Source organism: Rhinichthys klamathensis, unplaced genomic scaffold (assembly GCF_029890125.1).
Source record: "Rhinichthys klamathensis goyatoka isolate OS25496 unplaced genomic scaffold, OSU_Roscu_1.1 h1tg000087l_1, whole genome shotgun sequence".
In the NCBI taxonomy this organism is placed as follows: Eukaryota; Metazoa; Chordata; class Actinopteri; order Cypriniformes; family Leuciscidae; genus Rhinichthys; species Rhinichthys klamathensis.
Window position 1 is genome coordinate 2523772 of NW_026606627.1, and position 16531 is coordinate 2540302.

The following is a 16531-nucleotide window of genomic DNA, read 5'->3' on the forward strand; positions in this document are numbered from 1 at the left end:
GTATTGTAAGAGATTTTGTGGGTAGTTTTTTGGACCAATAAGTAATACCTCCGTTTTATCTGGATTTAATAGCAGGAAATTACACGTCATCCAGTATTTTATATCTTTAAGACATTCTGTCAATTTAGATAAGTTAGTGTTTTCATCTGGTCGTGATGAAATATATAATTGAGTGTCATCAGCATAGCAGTGGAAATTAATTCCATGTTTTCTTATAATATTACCAAGTGGCAGCATATATATTGAGAATAGCAGAGGGCCTAACACCGATCCTTGCGGCACTCCATAGTCTACTGATGTTATCTTCGATTTTTCCCCATTTAAACAGACAAAATGGTAACGGTCTGATAAGTACGATCTGAACCAGCTTAATGCCTGTCCCTGAACACCAGTGTAGTTTTGTAGTCGATTTAGTGCTGTGTAACATCACTCACTGTTTTAACTTAGATGGTCACACTGGAAGGCACAACGCAGCAGACGTAGTTAACTCGCTGAACCTTGTCGTGTGTAACATCACTCACTGTTAGGATGTTGTGACATTACAAGGCCATTTTAATGACACACTCCACAAGATAAGATATCTCAGCCCAAAAGTGACTGAATGCTTCCGTTCGTCTCAGTATTATAAGGCTGATCTGAACAACAAAAGATTAAATTTCTTAATTAAATATATATGCTTAAACACAGTGTTGTCGATGTGTCCTAGAAGTTCCTCAACATGTGCTGACAAGGCTGGACGAAAGCTCTTTGGTTGTGACATTTTCCCAGTCTTCGTTTGCCACCATTATTTGTTCCACGTAGGTTTCAGTGAGCCTTTCACAAATCCTTGGAACAACTCCTGAAAAAAATATTTAGTATAGCAAACAATATCTAGACATTTTTAATTTGGTAAAAGCTTATATGTACCTGAATTTCAGTGTCACTGACAAGAGAACAAATTCTTTTTTCCACCTCCTCAACTGTCCTATATTTTAAAAAGCATCGATTTACTTGAATTATTAAACGTATAAGTTGGTTTATATGAATGAGGACACACATTTTACACATGCCTTTTATACGTCATTGTTTTCCCCTACGGGGTAGTTTTGTTTGTATTTTTGTTTTGTTATTATCTTTAAAGAACCCATTATCTCTGCACCTGAGTCCTCGCTCCTTTCACCTCCACCACACCTGACAGTCATATGCTGCCGTTCATGATGCGTGATATCTTCTCAGATACCACAGATCTTCTCCCTCGTTTTTCATAGAGGTCCATTTGTTCCTCACCTCCATTTCTGCCATCTAATGTAATAAACACAGTTGTTAAAGTAATGTAGATGTTGTACACAAAAAAATATAAAAATAAAAACATTTATTTAACTTACTGTACAAACCAAAAGCCCACAGTTGTTAGAGTCAGCCAGCCTCCACTGTTCTGAGTACTCAACAGTCCAGTTTCTCAAGTCCCAGGTATTTCGGAATGCATTGCTTTTGTACAAAAGAAAAAATATATTAATGGTACAATATGTAAGAATTTTGTAATAAAATATCCAAAAATCACGTGCACAGTGTGATATATTTCCTGCAGTTGTATACTTAAAAAATCTTTGGAGACTTTTGGGATATTGTATTTCAGAGAAATTCCAATTTTAAATTAGTGGCCGTCCCGGAAAAAAATGCCGCCTGTCAATGACGCAATATCCGCGCTATCCTCGGTTTCCGCTCGTACTGCCATAGCCATGACGTAACCATTGCGACAGACGTGGACAACTGCGTAGTGCGTAACGTTTAGCGGCACGCAGTTCTCGTTTCTTTCGAACATATACCATGGCAAGGAGTCTTTGGGACACACAAGGAGAAATAAAATGAGGATCAATATCAGCGTGGCGTTTGTGAGATGGCGAGAGCTAGCGTCCGCGACTAACTTGGACTCGACAGAGCTTCACGAGTCACGACTTGACAGCTTTATTAGACAGGTGAGCAAATGTACATAAAACAAATTAATGTTAAATAACGTTAGCTCAACATGATGAATATGGTCAGTATGTTATTCTAATGTTGATCTAGCTTACTGCTAGTTTCCTATAGCAAACGAACTAACACGTAGTATAACATTATAACTTTCAACACACATTTAAATGCCGTTTAGTGTGATAGTGTAACGTTAGACCAAGTGAAGCAGCGCTGCGTTACCTCACAAGTTTAAATCGTCTAATAAACGGACCTGTGTGAGTAATCCAGCACTCACGGGTAGTTCGGTAGAATTAAATGTCCTTATTCCTTTATATCCGTGGGACTCGCGTGTGATATCTGTCTCTTTAGCAATCGCGACCTGCTTCATACCACTGTAATGTTAAAAAACATGAATGTTTGCACTCATCCATAAACATTATTAGATCCTTCAGCTTGACAGCAAGTCCCATCATTAAGCTCATCACTGCGTCATCAACCTACGCCTTTGTTATTGTTGGAAACTGCGCCCTCTTGTGGCAAAAAAATCTTACATATTGTGCCTTTAAGAAATGTACATTAGTAAATAAAGATACATTTTGTGTCATTTACAATGCACAAAATACCATAGTATAGCCAGGTCCATCTCAGAAATTGATTTGTAGTTGCCAGTCGGGTCGTACACTCGGATATGATTCAACAAACCATCCAAGACCTTTACAAAACAAACAGAAACCGCTTTAACCACAAAGAGTAACAACTGTTGAGCAAAAATGTTGTTGTTTTTTCACACATACCCACAAAATGAAGTGGTTTCCCTTTTCAGGGCTCTGTCCACCAACAATTCTTGGAATAAGGACCTAAAAAAGGGACTGAGTTGCCCGTTCCTGATTTAAATTTACAAAGCACCACAGTACATTATATTATATACACATTGAAGAATTATATATTTAATATTGCAGTACATCATATTAGCTAAGTACAGAACAAAAACTTTTTTTTACCTATATTATCAACAGAAAACTGTTTTTAAAAGATCTTTTAGAAAGGCTTGGTCTCTTTTAAGCCTTTGCCAGTGATGCTTGATTTCTTTCAAGACAACATACTCTGAAATTCTTCCCATCCCATACATGAAAAATACATGCTGTGTTGGTGATATCATATTTTATATATTAAAATATTCTTACATAGATACACATATATGAAATAAAATGACACAACCCTGTCTCTTTTTGTTAAATTTCAATTTTATTGATCAATAATAGCCATTATTAAAGTAGCCTATACAAGTCAAGAAATAAAGCAAGTTAAAAGATTCAGTCAAACATAAGTCAGCAGGCTACAACGTTAAAGTTAAATAAATATATAAAGTTATGAAACTTCACTTTGCCCTCAGCCAAAACGATTTGCCAGGGCACAAATCATAGATTAATGAGACCAAAGATCGCCCGTTAGATATACACAAGCCGATTTATATCCCATATTTGACCACTAGACACAGAGCCCGCGGCAAACGTCAGAAGCACTAGCCGAGGTAAGGCTGTTCCAGGCGGGGTATATGAGCGCTGAGCGCCCGCTGATCCCGCTGGATCTCACAACTCCGAAAACATCAGATCAAATTTTTAAATAGGCGCTATCTTTATAAATAAAGATTTGAGCTTTAAACAACTACATTGAAAAACTCTTAAAACTACTTTTCGTGAGACAATAACAGTAATATTTTTAAATTTCGCTGCCTTTCTCCTCTGCTGTTGACGCAACCTACTATGAAAAGCGCTAAACAAATAAACGTATTACTTGATGGAAACAAACTGCTTTTATCTTTTATTTTTCTCTTAAAATAAAAATTTTAAGCAGCAGGATATCAGCGGGATTTAGATTCTAGGCCTACATAAAGGTACCACATAAAGCTTAAACAGCTCACGTTAGCTACAAGTTAGCGCGAGAACATAATCAGGCATTCTTCTGGCATACTATGGGGTCTTTAGCTGGGACTCAACACTTCAGTGGGACTCAACACTTCACCACACCGGCAGATGCAATTGACCCGTCGGTAAGCCCCTCCCCTCGAACGCAGATCAGCCAATGGCAGTCGAGTGTCAGTTGCACGGGAACTCGGACATCTTTAGGTTTCAGCGCCATAGAGAAGCATTGGAAGATCTGAAGCTCTCGTGGGTTTGATGGTGTTTATGGTAATGTTAAAACAATGTGCGCTGGGTTCTTGTCAGACTGACTTCAGGATCCTGAGAGGGTATTCATGTATTGAATCACCGTACTGTGCGCGCGTTCACCGGCTCAATTCAAAAGAGTGATAAGATTTGAGCGAACGGACCAATTATCTGCGCATTACGACTGAAGCCCGGTTTATTTATAATATCACTGATGTGAGCGCAGTAACCTGGTTCCCTAAGGATTCAACCCCAATCCCGATGAAGACGAAAACGTTCATTTTCTGCTTGTCACACTGTCATTAAGTTACAATTTAAGTTAGTGAGTCCATGCTAACGTACAAACCTAAATAGCTGTTCTCCCGTCATGTTCAGTGTAGGTCGAAACACATAAACGACGGTCTACATGTCAGTGCCTCTTCATATAAACTGGTTAAATGTAAATTAATGTAATCTTATGAACAGTGTTGATCCTGGATGTTGTTCATCTGAGATCGTGACGAGCGTAACATGAGCTTCTCCCGCTTGATCTGTAAACCCTCGCTCACAAATTAATCTTTTATTTATTTTTAAATCTTTTATGTATCCCTCCATAGCATATTTAAGTCCCACTTGATGCTCCTCGACGAGAGGTGGTCCTTCTGTCTCCAAACTGTGTCAAAAATATCTTGTGACGAGGTTTTCACACTGACGGCTGTCATTGTAAGACAGTTAGCAACTCTGTTTGTTTGTCTGAGTTAGCAACAGTAACTAAGGGGGGCGGGGCTTACCGATAGGTCAATTGTAGCTGCGGCTCCTTTAGTAGGCCGAGATTTATCTCTTTCTCTGCTGCCTCACTCAGCGAGGTGAAGGTGAAGGTGTGTATGCTTTCCTATAGGACAGCGGTAGAGTTTAAGGTGTTGTTTAGCCTGGGATGGTACTGTTATATTAACCGTCGGCAGATGTGTTCGTAGCTGCGGCCTCATAGTTGACTAAGTTCCCATTTTGTTTCTGAAGTCACAAACTACTTTTTAATGTTGTTTATGTGTCTATGTGGTGTTTTTAATATGCTTTAAGACAAACCATGTGTAAATTCATAAGTCGACAGCATTGCTGAGTATTTTCTCCTTAAAACTGCAGTGAACCAAAGACATTCTCAAAAACACGGTTTGAAATCACTGGTGTTTCTGACGTCACAAACGACCTTGTAACCAATCAGATCAACGTGTGATCGTCAACCAGTGGATCTCTGAGCTGAGTGAGTGAGTGGAGGCGGGGCTCATTTGCATATTCATAGAACCGCACATACTAAATGAGGCAAGGGTGTCGAGTTACATTCAAGACACTTTAAGGCATGAAGACATTTCTTTTTCACACGGCAAATTTTTTAAATATGTAATTTTGGTGATAAAAGATACGTTTTAAGGGATAACATGATTGACTACAGGGGGACTTTAATTTATGTGACTTTAATAAATTCCTTAGTCTATTAAAAATAATGGAATATTTCATGCCCATGGTTATTTACATTTCTTTTGGTGTCTATATAAGCAAGATCCATGAGATATTTTGAGAATACAGTAAAACCTGTTATGGTCCCATGCTTAAAACCCCTAATATATTAAATTTAAAACCTTTTCAACTGACTAAAAAAACATTTTGTAATTTGGTAAGAAGTATTCAACAATTCATCAATTTTGAATGGAATTTACATCACATAATGTTCCTAATTACCCTAAATAGACTACTTGAGAATAGCAATGAAGTAAATCGAGTGCTGTATACCCCCAAAATTACATACAAAACATATAAACATATTTGTTATGTTAATAAAGGTTGCATGTACAATCCAAAATTTTTCAAGGACTTTGCTTCAGGATTAAAGGAGAATGTCAGGGAGTGTTTTTGGCTGAAACATCTCAGTAATGAGGCATGAGATCATGACTCCGGGACGCTACTGTTCTCCTTGGGACACAAATCAGGGTGTTTCAATTTTGTTCTGGTTGAAAATAACTCCTGGTTAACAGCCCAACACACACACACACACACCCCACTCCACAGTCTGGCAGCTGAAGGTGCCTTTCATTCACACTCTGGGGTAAAACACACTTCACCTGAGGAGGAAATTGAGGACAAACCATCTCTACAGACTCAGGGATCAGTGGAAGTGCTAATAAACATGGCATCCTTTGAATCTCTGTGCTTTTTCTCTGTATAAACATGGAGATCGTAGTAGAGTGTGTTGTTCAGAGCTGAGTGTGTTGTTGAGAGAGTGTGTTGGAGGGTCAGACATGAACTGGCTATCAGACACCAGCACTCTATATATAGATCCACACCCCAGTCCCCGGATCCTTGTGTGTGTGTGTGTGTGTGTGTGTGAGTGAGTGAGTGTGTGAGTTTGAGTGTGTGTGTGTGTGTGTGTGTGTGTTTGAGAGTGTGTTTGTGTGTGTCTCCCTTGCTGCTGGTTTGTGTCTGTAAGCTCCGTATAGCTTTCTGTTTTGAATCTCTATTTTACTATCATTCCTTGTTGTTTTTATTTGCTAAATTTAACTTACTCATCAACATATATTAGATACTGTCTAATATTGCCTATCACATTAATCTTACATCGCTAGCTTTTAACTAAATTGTTATCGCTAGCACAACACGCTAGTATCTCGCTAGCCTGTTAACCTGCCATCCGTGCTTGCCGTCTTTTTTCTCCTGTGCACTCGCGCCTATTCTATTAGTCTATTAAAGGGGTCATATAATGCCATTTTTGTACAAGTTAATATGAATGTTTAGGGTCTAAATGAAAACTTTGTAATATACTTTTATTAAAAATTCTCATTAGAATTGTAAGAAAACACTAATTTTACCTGGTCAAAAACAGCTCTGTTTTCAGCACGCCGTTTCAGTGCATATGCCTTTAAATGATAATGAGCTTCGCTGACTCCGCCCCTCTGTTCTTTGGTGCTTTGACACAACGCACGTGGAGTGTTGCCTTGACAACAGTTGAGGGTATATTTTGGAGAAAGAATGGCAGCGGGAGTCTCTGAGGACACATCTGTGCAACCGTATCAGTTTGAACCAGAGTCGCACCCGGAACAAGATGACGGCCCCGAAGGAGTTCGACAATAAAGGCTCGAACAGGACGTTTCTGAATGGTTGGTTAACGTAATGTCACTTTGATCTATCTTTGTATGCACTGGCAGGGCCGAGTAGTGAGATACGAACGCTATGTGTTTACTGATGTATACGTTAGTTCATTGACAGATTGACGTTACAACTAATGGTCATGAAAAACTTTTTTCCGCTATTTGCAAAGATTAATATAAAGGTCAATAAAACTTTACACCCACTTCTTCTGGAGGTGCAGCAGGGACATGAATAGTTGGTACCGATTCTTTTTTCAGGAGGAGCTTCTTAGCAAAACCAGCTTTATACTGACCCTCGTTTATAAAGCAGTCTGGTGAGAAAGGATTCGCGCAAACATGAGAGCATTGATGTTGCTTGTGGGGAATATTCCCTTCGAAAACAAAACTCAGCCACTGCGTCTTCAGCGGTTCGGATTTAGGAACATCAAAATGACTGTGTTCGTTATTACACCCAAGAACAGAACACCACAGTCGCTTAGACGCCATTCTGCTCCAGCGCATCAACAATGACGGACTATGATGACAGCTCGCTCAGGGTGTGTTGAAACGCTGCTGTCAATCAACAACCGTGGGAGGGGCGTCCGATCTAGTGACGTCACACGGTCAAACGGCTCGATTTGAGACAGGGGAAAACATATAAGGAGATTAAAACAAAAACACTGGATAGATTTTTATCGTTATATGATGGTTGTGTACAGGCACTGCCAACACACATTTCAGTACAATCACCTTGTAAAAGGGCATGTACCATTATATGACCCCTTTAAACAACTGTGGTGAGTAGGATCAGTCAACAAACACGGTGAGTAATGTCTTTTCCTTTTATTGTCACTTGCACTTCGTGTCACATGTATAGTATAGCATTCTCTGTCAGCGATGAGGGATTTACATGTGATAAATGCAGGGAGACAGTCAGGCTGATGGAGAAGATTTCAGAACTAGAGACACACATCCAAACTTTCATCGAGGATAGTAAGAGTGCAAGGGCTTTAGATACTGCTTTGGATGTGACTAGTTTAGTGAACACTGTACATTGTTCGGTTCCGGTTGTAGGAGGGCAATTGGGTGACCGTGAGACGCTGTAGTCGCGGGACAAAACACCGCTCTTCCGTTACGATTACCATAACAAATAGATTCTCCCCACTCAGTAAAACACCCACTGTGAATCCTGTTGAATGTGCCCTAGTTATTGGCGATTCTATTACACAGAACGTGAAAATAGAGACACCAGCCACCATAGTCACATGTTTGCCGGGAGCCAGAGCGCCTGACATCAAAGCAAATTTAAAAGTGCTGTCTAATGCTAATCGTAAATTCTCTAAGATTATTATTCACGTCGGCACTAATGATGTTCAACTTTGCCAGTCGGAGACCACTAAAATTAATATTAAAGAGGTGTGTGAACTCGCAAGTATGATGTCAGGCACTGTAATTTACTCTGGCCCCCTTCCTGTTCGCAGGAGTGATGAGATAGTTAGTAGACTGTCCTCACTCAATGGCTAGCTGTCGAAGTGGTGTCCGCAAAATAATATAGGGTTTGTAGACAATTGGAAAAGTTTTTGGGGCAGACCTGACCTGTTAAAAAGAGATGGTATTCATCCCTCCTGGGATGGTGCTGCTCTTCTTTAGTAATATGACACAGTCTTAGAGCTCAAACATGACAATCTGGGGCTCAGGTCAGGAAGCAGACAGACTGGCTAAACCGACCGTCTGCTAGCGGCCTCGCGTCAAGGTCAGATAAATCCCATCACATAGAGCCTCTTTCACCTAGATATCATCATATAGAGACTGTGTCTGTTCCCCGAATTTGGAAATACAAAAAACTTCCAAACCCATTTAAGGGTAAAAATGTAATTGATGTTCAACAAATAAAAAACAGATATAATACAGATGAACAAATGATAAAGCTCGGGTTGCTTTATCATTTCGAATATTCGATCCCTTACTTCAAAAGCACTTACTGTTAATGATATGATTACAGATTATAACCTAGATGTGCTGTGTATGACAGAAACCTGTCTAAAACTAGACGATTACATTACTTTAAATGAGTCCACCCCCCAAGATTACTGTTATAAAAACGAGCCTCGTCTGAAAGGCAAAGGGGGAGGTGTTGCTGTAATTTATTAGCCTGACTTCGTCATACTCATATTCTAGTCAGAATGTGAGTCTGATACTGCTCCATAGGGCTTTGATTATGAGGCGTGTCTTAATCGAACCAGGAAAAAAAACTCTGCACTCAATTGGATAGACCTACAACCAATCAGAGCAACGCAGTAAGTGACGTATGTTGAGCGACTCATATCAACAGAACTGAACTGCATTGCACGCACTCTGGAAAAAGTATTTAAAAGAAAAATGAGTGTTAACGACCTTTGCCGGTGTTGCAAAAAGAATTTAAGGATTTGCAGAGTGCTTGCAAACTCGAAAAACATTTTTGAACGAAATAGAAAATGTGAATGTATATACGAACAAGTTCTCCGGTTAGGATTAGATCTCGACAGTAAAGCTTAATCTACTCGCATTTGTCTGACCTGTCTCAATTTTATAACAGGGTTGGAGCGCGACTTGACTGATTTTAATAAATGGAGAGACGACGAAAGACACCAGGCTGAAGAAGCGTGTTCATTTGAGTCTTCAGAGAAAAGAGACCGGGAGCCAAAATTATGTTTTAATGATGATTTAAATACAAAATGATGAGTAATTCTTGTACTTGTACTTTGTCTTGTTTATTTGTTCTGTCTTGCGTGGTGTTTTGGACTAACCTGACTCCGCCAGATGGATTTGCTCCGCATATCCATCTGGAAACCTTCCGTTGAAGTAGTTTTGGTAAGGGGCGAAAATACTGGTTAGCTGATTGGCCTATGTTGGTGATAGACGGGCCAAATCAACCAATCAGATCAACGAAGCATATGACGTACTAACAGAGCGACGACAAAAACACAACCACAAGCCAGGCTACTCTTGCTGCTGCAGGTAAAGGCTCGTTAGCTCAGCAAATAAGCAACATGTCGGCAAAGGATATTTGCCGTTTATGTAACTACAATTTGCGAATAAAAGGCACAATTTCAGGTGCCCGGTCCATATTTCACAAGAAGGATGCAAGAGAAAAAAGCATTAGCGAGCAGCTAAAAGAATTAGGACTAACGTTACCGCTGTCTGAAAATGTTTCTAGATCAGTTCGTATTTGCTTGCGTTGCTTCCGCTTGATTGGTAGACTAGAGGAGGATTTCGACGTTTTTAGAAGATGGCAGAGAGCAGAGAAAGAGAACTGTCGCGCTTCTCGTTGCGTCACACCTCAACCCGCCTCAAAGCCAACGCTGATTGGACGTTCGTTTGGTGAACTGCTCCCAAATTTTCTTTAACGGAAAGTATCCAGACTGATCTGCGAGTGAAACCTTGAAAGCTCGCGAGATCAGGATGGTCTCACGAGGCTAGTTTTGGACATGAGTCTGGCAAATAAACTGAATTGAGTAACATCATCTAATGGTTTATTTAAAAAAAATAAACCGCTCATAAGGGGTACAGTGATTACCAGTATCGGTATGGTGTGCGAGTACAGTATGACAAAGCGTCACCATTGTTTGATGTAGCGATGGCTTTGACATGAGTTGCATCGCCCTGATGCCCATTTCGGTTGCTTCTTTTACTTGGTCCTCCATGAGTGCGACCAAAGGAGAAACCACAATGACAACAGGCTTTTCATTGCGTCCCATATTCTTAGCGACCATCGGAGCCAGCTGATAAATTAAACTTTTGCCGAATCCTGTAGGAAGGACGGCAAACACATCTTGACGATCGACAAATGCCTTGATTGCAGTTCTCTTTTCGTCTTTTAAAATGAATGCCCTGTCGATTTCTTCTACAACAGACGCGATAGCGGAATCTCTACATCTCAGTTCTCCAGCGGCAGTCATCTGTGAGGGAAACCAGTTCAACCCAAGCACTCTTTGATGACGTGAGGATTACGTAACTGCAGATCATCTGTCCATCATCGTATAAAGACCGCCCTGGCAATTTGATTGGCCCGACTAATTCTGAACCGATCATAATTACTCCTCAATGGATCGAGTCCAGACCGAACTTCCAGAACAAAAAATGTTGTGGGCGGGGTTCGGGCTGGCATCCAGGCTAGTAATTTATAGTACATCTTCAGAATTACTGGGAAGTCTTGTTTTAAATATAATTCTTTTGAAGTGTTGGTGCTTAATGTAACACTATCTAGTGTAAACGATAAATCCCGCTGGACATTTGTGCTAGCTACTGTATACAGTTTATCAAAGAATTAGTATTAGTATTAGTATTAGAGTTAGTATTGGCTGCAGATAAAGTCCTAATTGTTGGTGATTTTATTATACATGTAGATCATTAAATGCCAATCCCAATGCATCTTTTTCGAGACATGCTGAACTCTATTGGAGTTAGACAACACGTGTCAGGACCTACTCATTGTCGAAATCATACTCTAGATCTAATATTATCTCACGGAATTAATATTGATGGTGTTAAAATTCTGCAGCAGAGCGATGAGATCTCAGATCATTATCTAGTCTTGTGTATATTCCATTTAGCCAAGGCTGCACGCTTAATAAACAAATTACAGCTGGTCCAAAACGCAGCAGCTCCAGTTCTTACCAGAACCAGGAAGTATGACCATATTAGCATATTAGTGTTCTGTCAACACTGCATTGGCTCCCTATTAAACATCGCATACATTTAAAAAAAAATTGCTGATTACTTAAAAAGCACTAAATGTTTTATCTCCGCAGTACTTGAGCGAGCTCCGCATTATAGTCCTTCACGTCTATTGCGATCTCAAAACTCCGGCCAGTTGATAATACCTAGAATATCAAAACTTTGGAAACAGTCTTCCTAACATTGCCCGGGAAGCAGACACAGTCTGTCAGTTCAAATCTAGACTAAAAACACATCTCTTTGTGTGTGTGTGTGTGTGTGTGTGTTTCAGTGACAGATGAAGCACCTGTTCGGTCATTAATCTCCAGAACAGCTCTGAGTCTCGGGACCGAGGACACCTTCGCTGAGAGAGAAATGCAACCCTGACACCTGTGCGATCCTCAGTGTTTCCTACAACACATCTGATTATGTCCTAAAATATCTCTGACAGCGCAAGTGGAGAGTCTCCGCAAATAATGCTTTAATACACGCCTGGATGTGTCAACATGAACAAATATTTTCCCATGTACATTTGTATGGTATATGTGTTTACAACAGTGTTATTTTAGTGTCATTGAGATACTATTAGTTTCTGTATATTCATATATTTTTTTTATGTCTTTTTAAAAATGGAAGTTTTTTTTCGTATTTTATTTTATTTCAGTTAAAGACTATTTCGAGTAACGAAAATAATGAAAGTTATTTTTATCTTTTTACTTAGGCCTAACAATAATAACCCTGGTATAGGGGAGACCGGGGACGGTTGTAACACTTTTTTCTTCAGCACCTAAAACGACCTTTTTTTTTTAGCTACACGTCTGAAACTTTTAGGCAAAGTACCCATATTTGTCTACTACAAATGGCAACAATTTAAATTTCTTCAAAATATATCACAGACTTTGTGAGATGATCATGAATACAAGGTGGTCCTTTGTTACAACCTACCCCACTACTGGGGTAGGTTGTAACACATACTGGGTAAGTTGTAACAGGTAGACAAAATGCACAAAAACTAAGGGTATTCCAAGTGATATGCCAGAACATCATTTTTATTTTAAATGAATGGCTGCAACAATAAAATATGTGTGAATATGGGGGTGTATGTGCATATTTCGTGTTTGTGCATGTGTAAACAATGGTGACAAGAACAAACAAATTAAATGCATTTTTAAGTCACAATGGTGAAAAAGAACAAAGAAATGAAATGCATTTTAAGTCACAAAGGACTTATACACTAACACAATAACACTTTCAAAACACGTGTTACAACCTACCCCGCCACTGTCACAATTGTTTAACTAGCTGTATTAGCATGGTGCTTTGAAATTACCAGGAGATTGATACACCATTCTTTACTATAGAAACTACAGTTTGACCTGATATAACTCATACAACATTATCTACAACGGTAGAAGTACTAAACAAAATATTATCTTGTTATGTTTTTTTACTTTCTTATCTCAGAATTAGATTTTCTGCTGTAGCTTCAGGAGAGATTGCAACAAAGACTTGAAAACCTCAAAAACCTCCGTGTGAGATCGTAAAGGAAGCCTGAGGAAACTAAAACTGTCACATGACTCCTATCTTATCCCTGATTGGTGGAATTGGTAGTGTTACAACTAGCCCCGTGTTACAACCGTCCCCGGTCTCCCCCTGTGATCATGGACATTGGAAATATATAATAGTGTAATTTGTCCCGTTGCCCCCTTTGGCATGAGCTTTATTTACACAAACCTTGTCGGTAATATTTATATTTATAATATAATATTTATATTTATAATATTGTAATGTTTGCTCATATTTCCTGTTGCACTGTGAAGTTTTGTGTCGAGTCGGAGACACGTGTTGAGTTTAGACTCGAGTGTGTGATTAAAATACACCACAACACCATCTGTGTGTGTGTGTGTGTGTGTGTGTGTGTGTGTGTGTGTGTGTGTGTGTGTGTGTGTGTGTGTGTGTGTGTGTGTGAAACCCACGCTACTGTTCTTCATGACGCATGATCTCATCAGCTGATGATCTTCCTCAGAGAAACACACTTCAGACCAGGGGCGGTTTCTTCATTAGGGCGATTGGGCGACGCACCACCAAAGTGTGAAAGTGACTTTTTCAATCACATTCACAATCTCATTCAACCACAGAGTTACGCTAGCCGGGTCCGTGTCACTATAATCCAATCAGCGTCATGTCACGTTCTGTGGAGTACCGCCTCTTTTTGGGCGATTTCACTCTGGCTGAGAATCGCCCCGAGTGTTCCCATAGACTTCCATTCAAAGATGTTTTTTTTTCGAATTGGAGGCACTGCAATGCATTCTCTATGGGTTCCGGGAGGGCTCGCACTAACGTGCTTACGTCATCATACGTATCCTTAACTTGTGCAGCGATTGGTGGGAACAAACATACACTATTAAATATCTTTAAGATTAAGTGACAAATAATATTTAAAAACAATTTTGAATTTGAATAACAAGAAAAAATGAAACACTACTATAATATCTTTATCAAATGTGATTAAAAAAAATAAAAAATAAAAAGAACGAGAGCGAGAGAGACTGTTGGGTTGGGACATCTCGCGACTCGCGCGTTGAGGCCAGCTGAACTTGAACAACGTCATGGCAAACGCAGTCATTTATCGTGTCATTAAAATAAATACCATTCAGCCCGTCGTAGTTATCAGCATACATTGAGCAGGAGCAAGTAGCAACAGGAACAACACGATCTAGGAGGGCCTTGGGAGAAGAAGACAAGCAGAGGCTGTCTAAAGAGGTATTGCTGAACAATCAGACGCCCGTTACTAATGAGTAAATCCTGCATACGCATACAGTGATACACATTATAAAATGGCTAACAATATAGTAACAAATTAATGGTTTTACTAGCATGCAATTGAGGGGGGAAATGGTACGATAAGCCTAGAATAAATACTACATATTCATTTTAATTTTACTTTGTCTCATTTAATGTAACATTGATTTAAAAATCTGTATTTATTTGGACTCAATAGCCTAATTAAACACACGCACACACACACACACACACGCACACGCACAAATTTCAGGACCACCGACTCACATTTCCTTTGTTCTCATGTTTTCTGCAAAAATAATCTCTGGAGCAGGAAATGAAAAAGATTGAAGGAAAAAGTATAGTCTCATATGAAAAGATAATATGTAACAAACATATGACAAACAAAACAGCAGTCGATGTAGAGAGGTGACTTTACCCCCGCCCCCTCCCCCTCCCCCTCCCCCTCCCCCTCCCCCTCCCCCTCCCTCTCCCCCTCCCTCTCCCCCTCCCTCTCTCTCTCTCTCTCTCTCTCTCTCTCTCTCTCTCTCTCTCTCTCCCCCCCTCCCTCTCTCTCTCTCTCTCTCTCTCTTTCTTTTTCTTTCTTATGATGACTATCTTTGTTCTCTTAAAGACACAGTGATTTTATTTTATAACTGTAAAATGAGACACAGAAGAGCCTAAGCCAAACCAATCCCCCATTCCTGAAATCTGAAGGCTGATATAAATGTTGCTCCAGAACCAACAAGGATCATTCCCGGTGAAACAATGGTCAGTGGTCAAATTAAAATAATTTTACATGAAATTAAGGAAATGTGTGCTCTTGTGATGTATCAAACTAAGGCTTGAGCTAAGAAACAATGCAGGGTCTCCAACTCCTACACACTCCCTCTACACACACTTCAGCCGCTGCAATCATACTCAAGACTGTCCCAGAATGCCGAGTGAGGTGTGTGTGGTGTGTGAGGGTCAGTGGTGTTAATCAGTGGAGGACAGTGGGGGTGTTCGGACTTCTGATCATGCATATTATTAATGACGCACAAGAACCACTCGAAAATAACTTCAGCAGGCTCTTCAAAGTCAGCATTATCTTCAGTTATTATTATAATCTGTGATGCTGAAACAGATCTGAGCAACAGAGCACAACCTTGAGTATTGGGTCAGCATCGGTGACCTTTGACCCCTGAGGAGCCGCTCACTGATGTTTATTGTGCGCCACCTGGTGGATGAACAGTTATATGGTGTTTAGCTGTCCTACTTAAATCAGTTTATTCATAAGAATATAGGACCAAGACATTATTTATTATTATTTATCATTTTTATGATTTGCCTTGGAAATAAAATCATTACAAGTCAAACCTATATTTGAAGGATATAACCTGCACTACTGTGAGATATAATCTCACATCTTTAAAAGTGAGATTTTTGAAAGAGTCTCTTCTGCTCACCAAAGCTGCATTTATTTAATCACAAATACTGTAAAAATAGTAAGATATTATTCCCAAATATTATTCACATTTTTCTATGTGAATATATTATAAAGTGTAATTTATTCCTGTGATCAAAGCTGAATTTTCAGCATCATTACTCCAGTCTTCAGAGTCACATGATCCTTCAGAAAACACTCTGATATGATGATTTGATGCTCAAGAAACGTTTATGATTATTATCATAACAGGTATGCTGCTTCAGATTTTTGTGGAAAACGTCATACATTTTATTTTTCAGGATTCTTTGATGAACAGAAAGTTCAAAAGAACAGCATCTTGGTGAATAAAAGTATATATATATATTTCTGAGCCCAAACTTTTGAATGGTTATATTGTATAATTAACAGTTTATTTATTTCATTTCTACTTTTGG